The 13374-nt window shown below is 37.2% G+C and overlaps 1 protein-coding gene across 6 annotated transcripts in view; it reads left to right on the top strand.

Annotated features, from left to right (window-relative positions):
• The window catches only part of LOC6581082 (ecdysone receptor), a 101619-nt gene that overhangs the window by 43431 nt on the left and 44814 nt on the right, over positions 1–13374 (top strand). The window lies entirely within an intron of this gene.

Below are 13374 nucleotides of genomic sequence, written 5' to 3' on the forward strand. Positions count from 1 at the left end.
TGGCTGTCCCTCCCACCCATGAAGTGTGGATGGATGTATCTGAATGTGAATTAGGCTGTCATCTGCTCGACACTTGTTTATTTATTTTTTATGCGAATTTGATTATTTACATTTGACCTGTCAACCATTCAATCAGACACAGATTGAGATTGAGTTTGAGATACACGCGATGCGCTTGAGAAAACAAGCTACGCATTTCCTTTGCGTCCGGCCCAGAAAAGAACAGAAGAAGAAGAAAAAAAGAAAATTTGCTCAAAAACTTGGCCAAGTGAAAAATAAGAAGCAGCGTGAAGCCATTTCTATGCCAAGATACACACGCAGCACAGCACAGCACAGCACAGCACAGCGCAGATACATTTGTATCTGCAGATACTTTTGCTGTAGGCACGCAGAAGATACACATGTTTCTGGCCATAAATTGGTAATACATTAATTATTGTCATGACAACTGACAGACGGCCAATTAAAGCGCATTTGCTGAAATGTAAATTTATACACACGCACAAGCACACGCACACACACACGCACATACACATACACACACTTGAGATACATTTGGATATATGTATGTACAGAGAAGTGGATTTTTGAGCACTTGGCACATGTAATTGGCATCGAACAACCGAATTATACAAATAAATTGTGCTGCTTATTGACTTTTCAAGTGGCGAGCCCATACTTCTTCTTCTATTCATTCTGATTTCGTGTGTGTGTGTGTGTGTGTATGTGTGTTGCCTTGGCTAACTTTGCTGAGAGGCCCAAAGTGATTATCTACCAAGTGGATTGGAATTAGGCAAATTCGCCTGATTTGTAACGTGAGCCGATTTGAAATATTTAAAAACTTCGATTGTATTTTTATAGGAGAAATCCTGGAGCTCGCTGGGTTAAGGAAAAGTGGAATTTTATTCTGCTGAATGGTCAGTGAATATGGTCTTGATTTGATTTGAGCCAATTCAAATTTATTTGTAAAGTACTCCAACTGGGACAACTTCATTTTTAGCTGAGTCCAAGTGAGAATTTTAAGCGAAATACTCTTGAACAACTTTTGCGTGAGTTGAATCGAGATTTGTCAGTTATACGGTTTACAATCCCTAGAAATTGACATAATATTGTTAAGTCAACACATAAACAAACTAACGAAAGGAAAACAAAAAGAAATGAGATTGGCGATTTAGTTACGAGTTTTATAACTCTCGGAGTTCTTACACTCATACTCATTCCCATCAAATTCTCAGTCTCCAAAAAGCGGATTCTTAGCTTTTATATAGACTAAGACTAAAGTTAATAAAGTTAATAAATCTATAGTCATATCAAAAATAACCCTTTGAATCGGAATGAATATAATTTTTTTGTAAAACAATTATATTTTATACTAAAGAGAGAGAGAGAGACAAGAAAACAAAGGGGCAGCTAAAACAGCCTGAGAAAAATGAATTGAAAACTTTTCACTACTATCTAAGAACCCTTCGCTCTATCTATCTGCTATATGCAAATTGATATGCTTGTCACAGCCAGCAAAAGTTAATACTCTCATTATTATATAAGCAACAAATTTTGAAATCAACTTTTGCTGATTGGTGTTAGCTCTTGACTCTGATTCGTGGTAATATATATAGATTATACACAGCAATTAATATCTATATATACCCACATATATATGGTTATATTTAACTGGTTGTTGCGGCTGCTTCTTCAGTCCATCCGCAATGGCAATGTAATATGATTCAACCTGGAAAGCACGCGTATCAAACGTCACAAGCAACAACAACAACAACAACAATAACAAGAACAACAACTACAGACATGAAAGGCATTAGGCGACCTATCAATAATACCACAAGCTCTGCAGGACACCACAGCCAAATGAAGTAAATGCTGATGATGATGTTCGTGATGACGATGGCAATGACCATGATGATGCTGATAATGATGATGATGAACGCGATTCCGCACTAATTGTTTTGGGCGGCTTTGCGCGTGTCGCTACTTTTTGTTGTTGTTGTTATTATTGTTGTTGTTGTTGTTTTGCCAACAATGTTTTGCGTCTCTTCGTAGTGGCCTCTATTTCGATGTCAAATACACTTGAAGAAAAGTATACAACTAATTGCATTACGGCCTTCAAATAGAGTAAATAAATGTGGAATTTAGGGGGCAGCCTTTTTAAATTAATCCCTGCATTTCAGATCTGGCAAAAATATGATCATAAGCTCATTTATTTTATGTGAACGAGCTATCAGATACTTCGATTTCATGCCTAAATAAAGGGAGGGAATCGGAACTCTGAAGTAAAGCTCGTGAACTGAGTATTTATTATTTATTTTATTATTAACTTTGTTTATCCTTTCGGCAGGTGCAGCTTTTTATTTAGTTAAAGTGTCGTTTTTTTTTCCATTTGCAACAGAAAAATTGGGAGGAATGTGTCCGCCTGGTTTAGCATTGCCTAATTCCAGGCGCCTAACGAGCCAGAAAGCCACATTAACCAACTCGCATTAGTTGGGACTGGGCGCAATTAATTTGCCTGTCGCAGCTAGAAGAGGCGCCCCCCTCTGAGCTCACCTTCCCGCTGAAAAAAGATCCACTTTCAGGGTCTGCTGGCAACCTGTCTCTCTTTTCTATTTTCTATTTTCTATTTTCTTCTGCCTTTGCAGCTATAAAAAAAGTTACTTTGCCTCGTTGCTGTTTGTTTTATGGTACATTAAAGTTGGCTAAATGGCAAATTTTAATGCCATTTTATGCAAATACATACATATACATATACATATATATATATGGATATATACATACTATACATATGAACGCACGCTCATGTATCTATATGTATATCAATTTAAATATGTGATTCGCTCTAGGCGCACATTCCAAAGTGTTTCATGTTTCGTGCTTCGCTCTGAGCTCTTCACATGCATTGTCAAGCTTCTGGTTTTAATGGGCCCGCCTTCCGATTGTGCTGCACACACATACGCACTTCTGTGCCTCTATCAACTCATCTATGAGTTGTTTGTCTACGATTATCATAAGTATTTGCCGAGTGCTCATGTGTGTGTGTGTGTGTGTGTGCCTAATGTGTAGGCTTGCTCAACGGACCGATCCCTTGGGCAGTTAGTGTGTTTATGTTCTTGCGCATTTCCATGCCCAAAAGCGACTTGCTATAAGTGCTACGGTAACTGCCTGTTGGCCGGGCAGTCAAATATTGTTATAAACTGTATAGCAAGATTCATTGACAGTTTTAGCGCCAGATGTTGGTTATTTCAACTTACTATACAATTTATAGCAAGATTCATTGACAACTTTGGCAGATAATTCTTTGATGTGACATGCTATATAATTTATAGCAAGATTCATTAGCAGTATGTATTATTTCATAGTTGCTATACAAAGTATAGCAAGATTCATCGAAAGTTTCAGCACATAAAATACAATTGATGACAAACTTGAGCTATATAAAAGTCGCTATAAACATTATAGCACATAAACTCAATGACTTTCGATTAGCACTGTTACTATAAGTTTAATGTAAATAAAGCTGCGATTGATGACAAAGTTGAGGTATATAATGTCGCTATAAAAATTATAGCAAATCAAAGTTATCTAAATCTCAATTGCAATGCTTTCGAATATCATATGGATATGGCTGTTACTATAAATTTACCATAAACTTACTATAAAATTACAATAAAGCTCAAAGTACAAATCCAAATTAGAAATAATATTGCATCAGATCTCCTTATTGTTACTATACAATTACTATAAAACTACTACAATTGTTTATGTATGTATTTTCTAAAAATGCAAATTACATTTTTAAATTCAGTTGTTGCTATAAACTTACTATAAAACAGCTTGCTATTTACGATGATGCAGATATAAATACGTATAAACGTAAGCTCTGAAATTATATAACAATTGCAGGACATACAATGAAGGAAGTCTATATAGTATTACATGCATATTGCACTCATTCCTAGCAGACCTTGAACCGCTTCACGAAAAAGAAAAAAAAAACAACAAAATTTCTTGCCGGCGCCGCTTGGCAATTGACCTGCATTGTGTGGAGCGTAAACAATGCGACACCTGATGCAGGTTCATGCCCGGAGTTCAATCAATAAGTCAATTTCTAGTTGTCGCAGCATCAATACTGACTGACTGACTGACTGAGTGAGTGACTCTGGCTATGACTGGGTCATGAGTCATGCACAGGCTCAGCCAGATTTCATCTGCGAACCACCCTTAAAAAGGCAAACAGAGGAATAAATTTCAACAATTGCGAGGCGCATCAAACAGGTTCCCTTCATTATCTGCATTGTGCGTCTTATCTTGTCCGATGCTCGCTCCTGATATTTCCTGTGACTGCCTCTCTCTCTCCCTCTCTCTCTCGCTCTTTGGGTTCTCTCTGTCTGGACATATGCATTGTGTAGAGCTCGCAGCATTTGTGTCTGCAGCTCTTTTATCGAACTCTGGAAAAACCAGAGCAACTTCTGTTGCAACTGTGTTTCTGCCTATCTGTTTGTATGTGTGTGTCTGTGTGTGTGTGTGTGTGTGTGTGTGTGTGTGTGTGTGTGGCATTAATTAGCAAAGTCTTGCCATAAAAACGGCGCTTGAAACGAGTTTCATTGCAACGCTTTCACATTGCTCAATCCATATAAAAATAAGCAAAATTTCAGAGAAAAAGCAAAGAAAAAAAAGTAAATAAAACATGGCTGTCAACACTTTCGCAGACAATTACCACAGACTTTCCACAGTTTTCCATCGCTGCAAATGAAAATATGTGCACATGTGCTATAAATACATGCTCAGGCTGCGAGATAATAAGTTATGCCAACTGATTTATGAGATCTAATTAGCTAGTTCATCTCTATCATAGCAAACAGTTCGAGTTGCAACTTAAGCTTCGCTTGAAAGACTTTTCGATTCGCAATTCGCAATAGATTCTGTTGAGCTTTTCCTTGACTAACGAAAAACCCTTTAGTTAGTTGCCCTCCCCCAAAAAGCTAACGACCTCAGCTCGACAAACCTGATCTTTTAATGACTCACAATTTTGAGTTGATCAATATTGTATTTCAATGAATTAATTATAATATTTCTTGTTTAGCAACTCACTAAATACATATTAGGCATAGCTGACATACGAAATAAAAACCAAACAAAAAATTAAAAGAGACCTAGAACTCAAGGTCGATTCGCAGCGGACGAAACTGAGCTGTCGTGACACCTGAATTGAGCTAAGTTCGATAGAGACGAGATCAGATATTGATGGCTTATATATGAGGCCGATATGGAAAGTTAAATGTAAATCAAACCTACAGATAAACCCAGTAGGATACAAATTGAAAACATTAACATTAATGTTATCCTTATAACAGATCGCAAATAAATATAGTCTTAAATCGAGTGTTCATGGGAATATTAGGCTCTATTTCGTATTCCCATTTGCCGAATTCAATTGTCGATATAGAATCCCACTGATAATTGCAACTTAATGCAACTAACAATCCACCTATAACTATTTTGAACTATTTTCAACTTCCATATGCCAGTTTTAATGAAGTCGTCAAATACATATTCTATATATCTCTTTGATAACTTTCCAAAAGGTCAGCCAGAATTGAGACAAGTCCGGCGTTCTATGCAAATCATCTCGATAATGAATGCAAATCGATAATGAATACGCGTAGTACAACAAAACAGAAAAAGAAGTAATAAATGAATACAAAATTATACGAGTCTCTAAGAAAAATGAGCTGAAAAGAGAAACGCGACAAAACCGGAAAAGGAAATGATTCAAGCGCATTTTGAGCGTTCGCCTTTTCGGCTGGCTTCTGTCTAATGTCTGTCTCTTTTTTTTCCTATTATTATTATTATTTTGTTATTGTTGTTGTTGCTGGTTCCTCTTTAATGCAAGCATATATATCATCATCTTTATTGTCAGTTTCGCCGTGTTGTTGCTGCGTCAAGGTTGTGTCTTTGACATAATGTGTAGCTCCACCAGAAACCGCTACGATTCCACTTGGTATTCCATTGCTCCCGCATAATTTGTGCCAGAGCTAAGAACATGAGACAAGTATTGACAGCTCTCTGTGTTTTAGCCATTTTTGTTCCCTATCTTTGGCCCAATCCAAACGCGTGCCCTGTCACAGCATTGCGAGCAATTAAGAGCTTCTCCTCCCAATGAAAAGCTGAAAAATGCGCCATAAATCTGCTGCCCAAAATGTGTTTTCCCATTTTCAGTTTGTGCTGCTTGTACATCAGTTGGCCATTAAAAAGTTTCTTTTCAGCTTTCCCAAAAGCTGGCTAAAAAACTTTTTCGGGCAATTGGAAATTTAGTTGATACAAATGCTGATTTGATTCCAATAAGAAGTATTATTACTACGAAATTCATAAATCTAATTTACGAAATAAAGTTAAGTCTATAAATGTTCCCACGAAATTCAATGAGGAATGTGAGAATAATCTAGAGGATTCTATTGCTATAAAACTTTTTTAAGAGTATCTACAATTCGTTACGACATTTGTTCTTCGGCTTGTTTTCATTGTTAATTGGTTTGGGGCCCAGCAAAACGAATTAAAAAAAAAAAAAAAAAATGGTTAATGAGAAAGCAATCAAAAAGGAGAAAGGACTTACATGTAAATGATTTTATGATTTTATGGCAATCCACAGGCTTTCCAATATCATAAACATAAGCTGCGTGGAAAGGCGCAGCTGGGCTAGCGAATACATGCGCATACACACATACACATACATACTCCAAAAGTAGGCGACAATCAAAATCATGAGCAAAGACCCTAAAATGCCAAAAGCTGCTGTCGAAGCTATCGTTAAATATTCAAAACTTCCTGGAGGCGTAGCTGGGCCTTGACTCGAGATTGATGTGCTATAATATATATATATGGATAAATATATATATATATATAAATAGTTGTTAATAATACATATCTTCTATTAGCATAAATCTGAAACATTATTGTTCAAGTTTATGTCAGAGTTTGTCGGGTAGTTTGCGCTTGACATTTACATAGAAACTATATGCTGTGCTCTATTTGGGAGTAGCGAAAGGAAACACACATTCATAAATAATAACTGAATGTGCCTGGGAAAGTAGATGTCCAATTCGGCCCAGGTCAGCCAATTTAACTGCCAGTTAAATGTTAACATCCACCTGTTGCTGCGTCTAGTTGAAGTTGCTGCTCAGCTATTCTGGCAGTTGCATGCGATATGTGTCAATTGATGGCACCGATTCCCGGGCTTGGGCAAATCAGCAGACTTCAAAATAAAACGTAAAATATATTAAAATGACACAAAAGAGACAGAAAAAATTCGCAGAAAAGCAAAGCGCAACCAGTTTGGGTTTTTTTTCCTTTGGTATGGTTTGGTTTTGGGTTGTATTTATGGGTTTTTAACCAGAGCGACGCAAACGAAAATAACCGTTAAATCTGTCTGCAGTCGTGTCTCGAGAAAGATATATAGTGAACGGTAGAAAGAGAGAGAGGTAGAGGGTGACAGAGATAGAGAGAGAGAGAGGTAGATGTGTATGTTCCATGCGGTTTTTGGGCACGTGTGTTTGCACAGACCACGAGAAAAAATAAACTGCAAACAAAAACAAAAGTTCGACGGAGGAGAAAAAAGAAACAAAGCCACAAAATAAGAAAAAGAGAAACGAGGTCAACTCTGTTGATGTTGGTGTCGGCTTGATTCTGTCGAAGCTCGAGTGGCTTTTGAGGAACTTTCGGTGCCGGCCAAAATTGGGCATTCGATCAAACTTCATCATCTCTCCCTATATACATATATAAACATATATAAATGGCGGCATGGCCTAAAGTTTTTGGCTGTCAACACTCTTTGACAGATGGTATACTTATTTTTCTTTCGATAGAATGCACAGATGACAGACGTGAATATACCGGCACCTGTAAATTTAGAGAGCAAACGCGAAGACTTGGATAAAGCGAAATTTATATCTAGACATATCTTAGAGCATTTTTGAATATTCAAGAGACTGAAAACAATAAAATAAAATAGTTAAATTTAATACATCTTAGATGTACTTTAATATTGAGCTATATAGATACTTTTATGTTGGATGACAGGCTAGATCCTTGAAAATGTACTGTCCTAAGAAATTCTCTATCTTAATTTATCACATTTAGATGGATTTGATTAACTGATGAAACATTAGCAATATATATAGAGAAAGTCTAGTTCGAAGAGAGTGAAACCTGAGATGGCCTATATAGCTCATTCATATCTCTGCCCTTTAGCACTTTAGCCCAGCATACTCTGTCCAGCTCGCACGGTGGCTTGGGTATTTCGTCTAAGTAATATGCTACACATGCTCTGTGTGTGTCTTTCGGGCACCCACACTGAGAGAAGTAGCCCAACAGGAAGTCAATCTCAATGACAGTCATTAGAGCAGGGCACAAAAGGCTTTTGGGTGATTCGATGATCTCTGCTCCACACACACTCCTGAAACACTAGCTTCTACTTGAACCTGGACCAGAGCCAGTTTAGCGTGGGGATGTTTCTTAGAAAATGGAGGAATATCTCCCGCTCTCTCTCTCTCTCTCTCTCATTTTGGGTGGGCCACATACATGCATTATTATTAGATTACTTTGCTTGAGGAGGCGCAGGCACTGTGACACATGGCGCAGTTGTGCGTTGTCTATGGGAATATGCCACATGTGCACAGCACTCACACACACACGCACAGACATACTCCCACACCCATACATACATACAAGCTGTGACAGCCCACGCATACCCTGTCAACATGTAAGCGAATGGAAATCACGCGGCGTTTGCGCTATGTGCATAAAAATAACAGCAGGAAATTAAAAGGATCCATATGTATGTATGTATGTGTGTGTGTGTGTGTGTGTGTGTGTGTATTTTCATGTGTGTGCGCATGTTAAGGTATATTGTTAGGCTATTAAGGCTCTTTGGTTAGCTGGTCAACGGAAATTTAATTGTTTTATTTTGCCTCTATTGACATGCTCTCTCTCTCTCTCTCTCTTTCGCTTTCTCTCTCTCTCTCTCTCGCTGCTTTAATCCTCCGAGACGTGCTGTAGGACCCACTCCCAATTGCTGTTCTTGTACATTTAATAAAGTTTATTGCATTTGTTTGAGCTCAGGCCAAAAGGCAAGCGACAATCGCGTGCCAGACATACTTGACATACTTCGAAACCCAGAAAATACAGAAAATACTTTGGCCCTCGAATCAATTATTGAAAAAGGATGTCAAGCACTAGAGTGTCTCTGTGGCTTTGTGATTAAAAAGGTATTAGGATGATACGAAATGCACCGTGAATCAACAGCTTTATGAACACAAATAAACACAATAAACTGCAGCAATATTTGGGAGTGGCTCCCACAAGGAAGTCAGACGCAATTGCGAATCGGGAATTTTAGATCTTTACAGCAATCAACGAAAACTTAAAATGTAAATATATAAAATGTAATTCTCTGTTTAAAGCTGTGCTACGATTCTCTGAGCTAAGGTTAATGGATTTTTTACGATTATTTAAATTGATCAGATTTCTAATTAATCACTCGCCTCTCTATGCAATTTTAAACTGGTTTACAGATTAACTGATAATAATATTATTTTACATGCGATTTTTCTTTGCATCTAAATTTCGCGCTATTTTATTCCTTTTCGTAGCGTAAAAGACAATCAAGGCTGAACTCCAAACGAATCCGATATTTCATTTATATTAATTTATTTAGGTATATTTATTCCAGTTTCATTTATTGATGCCAATAGCTTAGTATCTATTGTAACGCCTATTCTTTTCCCTTCACTAAGGAAAGCAAACTTCAAGTCGAACCTTAATTTGTATTCTCGTGTGGCTCAAGCCCGATAACTTCAAGGCCTTTCTCTGCAGTTCTCATGACGCAATGCGATCGCAAAGCCATTCCACTGAGTTAATACGCTTCCCATTCTTAAATTGTGCTCCTAGCCCTACAACATTACACGCGTTACAAATTGACTCAAACAAAAAAAAAAACAAATTTCACAATGCGTCGCAACAGAAGCGCTGACAAATGACAAAAAAAAAAAAAACAGAAGAAGAAGAAGAACTTTACGGCAATTACGCGCCAGTTAAATGAGCGAGACTAAGGAACGCTAGGGAGAGAGAGAGAGAGGGAGAGAGTAGGAGTGAGTAAGTTAGACATATGTAGATACATATATAGAAGGGCAAGACGTCTGCGGCTGCGCGCGCTTTGACTTTTTGCACTTGCCTCTTGGCTGGCTTTTGCTCTGCGTTTTAGCTTGAAAAAAGCTAAAAGTAAAATGCGCAAAAAGCAGCAGCAACAACAACAACAACAGCAGCAGCGAGGCACGCAAAGCTATAAAAATGCTTTAAATGTCGTTTATGTATCACACACTCACACAGAGAGATACAGTATATATAGACATACACACAGACATACAGACATACATATATATATATATATATTGTATATATATATAGATATATCTGTAGCTGTTTGTAAACTGGATGCGTCTTCTGCTGCTGCTGGTCAAGATTTTTTTGTAGACAACAAGCAACAACAACAACAAAAGAGAAGAGAACAACCTGTTTATTATTGTTGTTGTCGTTGTTGTTGTTGTTGTTGTTATTGTTGTTCGTTCGTTCATATTGAGCGAGATACGTCGACGGCGACAGGTTTTTTACGTTTCTTAATGCGGGCCAAAATCTCAGTAATGTGACGGCCAAAACACGCCCTCCCTTCGACCCCCTTCGCTGCCTTTCTCTCTTTCTCTGTCTCTCTCTCCCTCTCTCTAAACTCTGTTGTGCCTTCTCTGCACTCTTCTGGCTTGCTTAAAAGCTTCGAATCGCTTTGTTGTTAGCCACTTTTTGATTTTGTTCTAAGCTACTGTGCAAGCGAGATGGCAATACGGCTCTCTCGCAGCGCCGCTCTCCTCTCGCAATCTCTCTGCCTAGTGAGTGGACAAAACCGGTTTTGGCACTTTGAACAAAAAACTGCTCATTCGCTTTTGTTGGCTTTTGTTCAGCTGGCGTGGCGGGTATATTGATTTGTTTACCAAGTATATATGTATATATATATATATATATATATATATATATATATATAGGTGTCTATGATGCCAATATGGCATATCAATAGATAATCGTGTCTATGATGCCAATATGGCATATCAATAGATAATCTTAGATGAATGGCTAATATTATAATAATATATAATGATTAATATGTATTAGTAATTATTATTTAATGCAGTTCTCTTAACTTTACTTCATTATCATTCTCCTCATTATATGCTAAGCAATCTCTGGTGACTTTGGCTCAACTTTTATTTTCTCCTTCCTCAGTGGGACTACCCCAATATTTGAGCTGGTACAGGGTATCAGTGCGGCAACTTCAGAGTTGTGTTGTCAGCAACACTTTGCTTATTAACAACACTCACTGATTGTCTTTGTTGTTGTTGTTGTTGCTGTTGCTGTTGCTGTTTGCTTGCCGGTCTTTTTATGCAGCGATTCGTTTCGGCTTGGCAAATATATTTTCAGCTCTGCCTTAAGTTCAACTGTCAAACGCAGAGGCTGATGAATCACCTGTTGTTCGCCGTGAAAATGATTCAGCTGCATTTGGGTTCATCTGCTCGCCGCTGCTGTAGACCATTCTGCACGCATTAGCTGCAATTTATTGGCCAGGCCTATTGACTGCTCCACTCTCTAGTCGACTTTCACTTTAATTGAAGGCTGTTAATTAGCCTCATTACAATGCCTGAGCACTGTAATTATGAATGTCTATCCACATCGAAACCTCATTAAGTCAAGCGAAATATGTGACACAGCCTAAGTGGATTGATGATTGGATCACCAACACTTATATATACATGTATAGTAAATCTATGAGCATGCGTGAAAAATTACAGATTGTGTGTGTGTATGTGTGGCAATGTCAAGTAAATTCAATGGATTAAGTATGAATTATCGAATTGATTTGTGTTTTATATAGAACATTTTCAATATGTTTGAGACAGAGAAAAGTTTAGTTTAGTTCATGTTGCCTGTTTACTGGTTATTTAGCTTTTTGAGAATTGCATAGAAAGGAGCTCGTTAGCTAAAATGTGAATTTTACACTGCTGAGCAATTATTTTAAAGTTAAAAGAAGATGAAGATGATTATTTAAGATCTATTGCATCTATTATCTACATACATCTACATATTATAATTCATTAGTTGTGTTGTTCAAATAACAAACTCTAATAGTAAGCACAATAAAAAATAAAAATATTACAAAATCTTGACCCATATGAAATGACATTTATTTCGGTATAAAATATAAAGATGCTTACTAATTATTTGTTATATGTAAGCTGCTATGAGAATTGCATAGAAGGCATATTTTACGCTGTTATTTGACTACTGTTCTCATATGTTTATTGTGAACTCGGTCGAATTTAACATTTACCAAACGTAGAGATTTAGGCATAAGTTTCTATGAAATATTTGTTATTTATCTTTTCTGAAGGTTGATGTCACCTACAAATTCCGATCCGACTATTCTTGTCCAAAATTTGAGGGCCGAGTTCTTCTATATGGAGAATATCAAGGGGAGAAATATCTCACCTTTTCCGTTGTCGCAACTTCCGAGTGCCCAATGTTGAGCCTAAATATTTTCAGGGCTTGTAACACATTTATAACTGTTGTTGTTCTTGTTGTAAAGGTCGTGTTTGTGTTGGAAACCTGAATAGACAGAATGTGTAAACAATTGATTATAAAAATATTTAGATAAGTGCGACAAGTGAACAAGTTCCACATACATATATACCTACAAATATATAGGTATACCCGTACATATATAAGTTGTGAGTTCTTGGGCTCGCCTCGAAACAGAATTCCAATAAGAATTTCAGTGTTTGCTTTCCAAACAGGGAAATAAATTGATTAGCCGAATGATGCGTAAAAGGCGCAAAATTTGGAATTGTGATTTGAGTGATGGATCATCATTAAGGCGATAATCATCCATTAAAATCCGACACGATGACCATTAACAGCCTCGCGCTGAGAAACCTTTCGCCACGAGCTCAACTAAATAAAACCTATGGCAGAACTTAACTTTTCTGACTTTGATTAATTAAAATTTGCGAATAAAATTATGGGCCAAGCATATGACAATAAATTTTCTTATCAAAGCGTTGCAATCTGCTTCACAGAAACTGGTTCACTTAAGATGAGAGCCAGAGAAAAACAGAGAGAGAGGGAGAGAGAGGGGAGATGCCGGCTATAGCTATATAGATAGAAACACTTGGAAATTAGGTGGAGCAAGAAGCATTTCTCTAGGCTAAGGTAAATTAATTTTTTTTTGTCGTTTCTTTTATTTTTTTTGTTTTTTGTTTTGCTGTTATTTAA

This window comes from Drosophila mojavensis, unplaced genomic scaffold, assembly GCF_018153725.1.
Source record: "Drosophila mojavensis isolate 15081-1352.22 unplaced genomic scaffold, ASM1815372v1 contig_82, whole genome shotgun sequence".
Lineage (NCBI taxonomy): Eukaryota > Metazoa > Arthropoda > Insecta > Diptera > Drosophilidae > Drosophila > Drosophila mojavensis.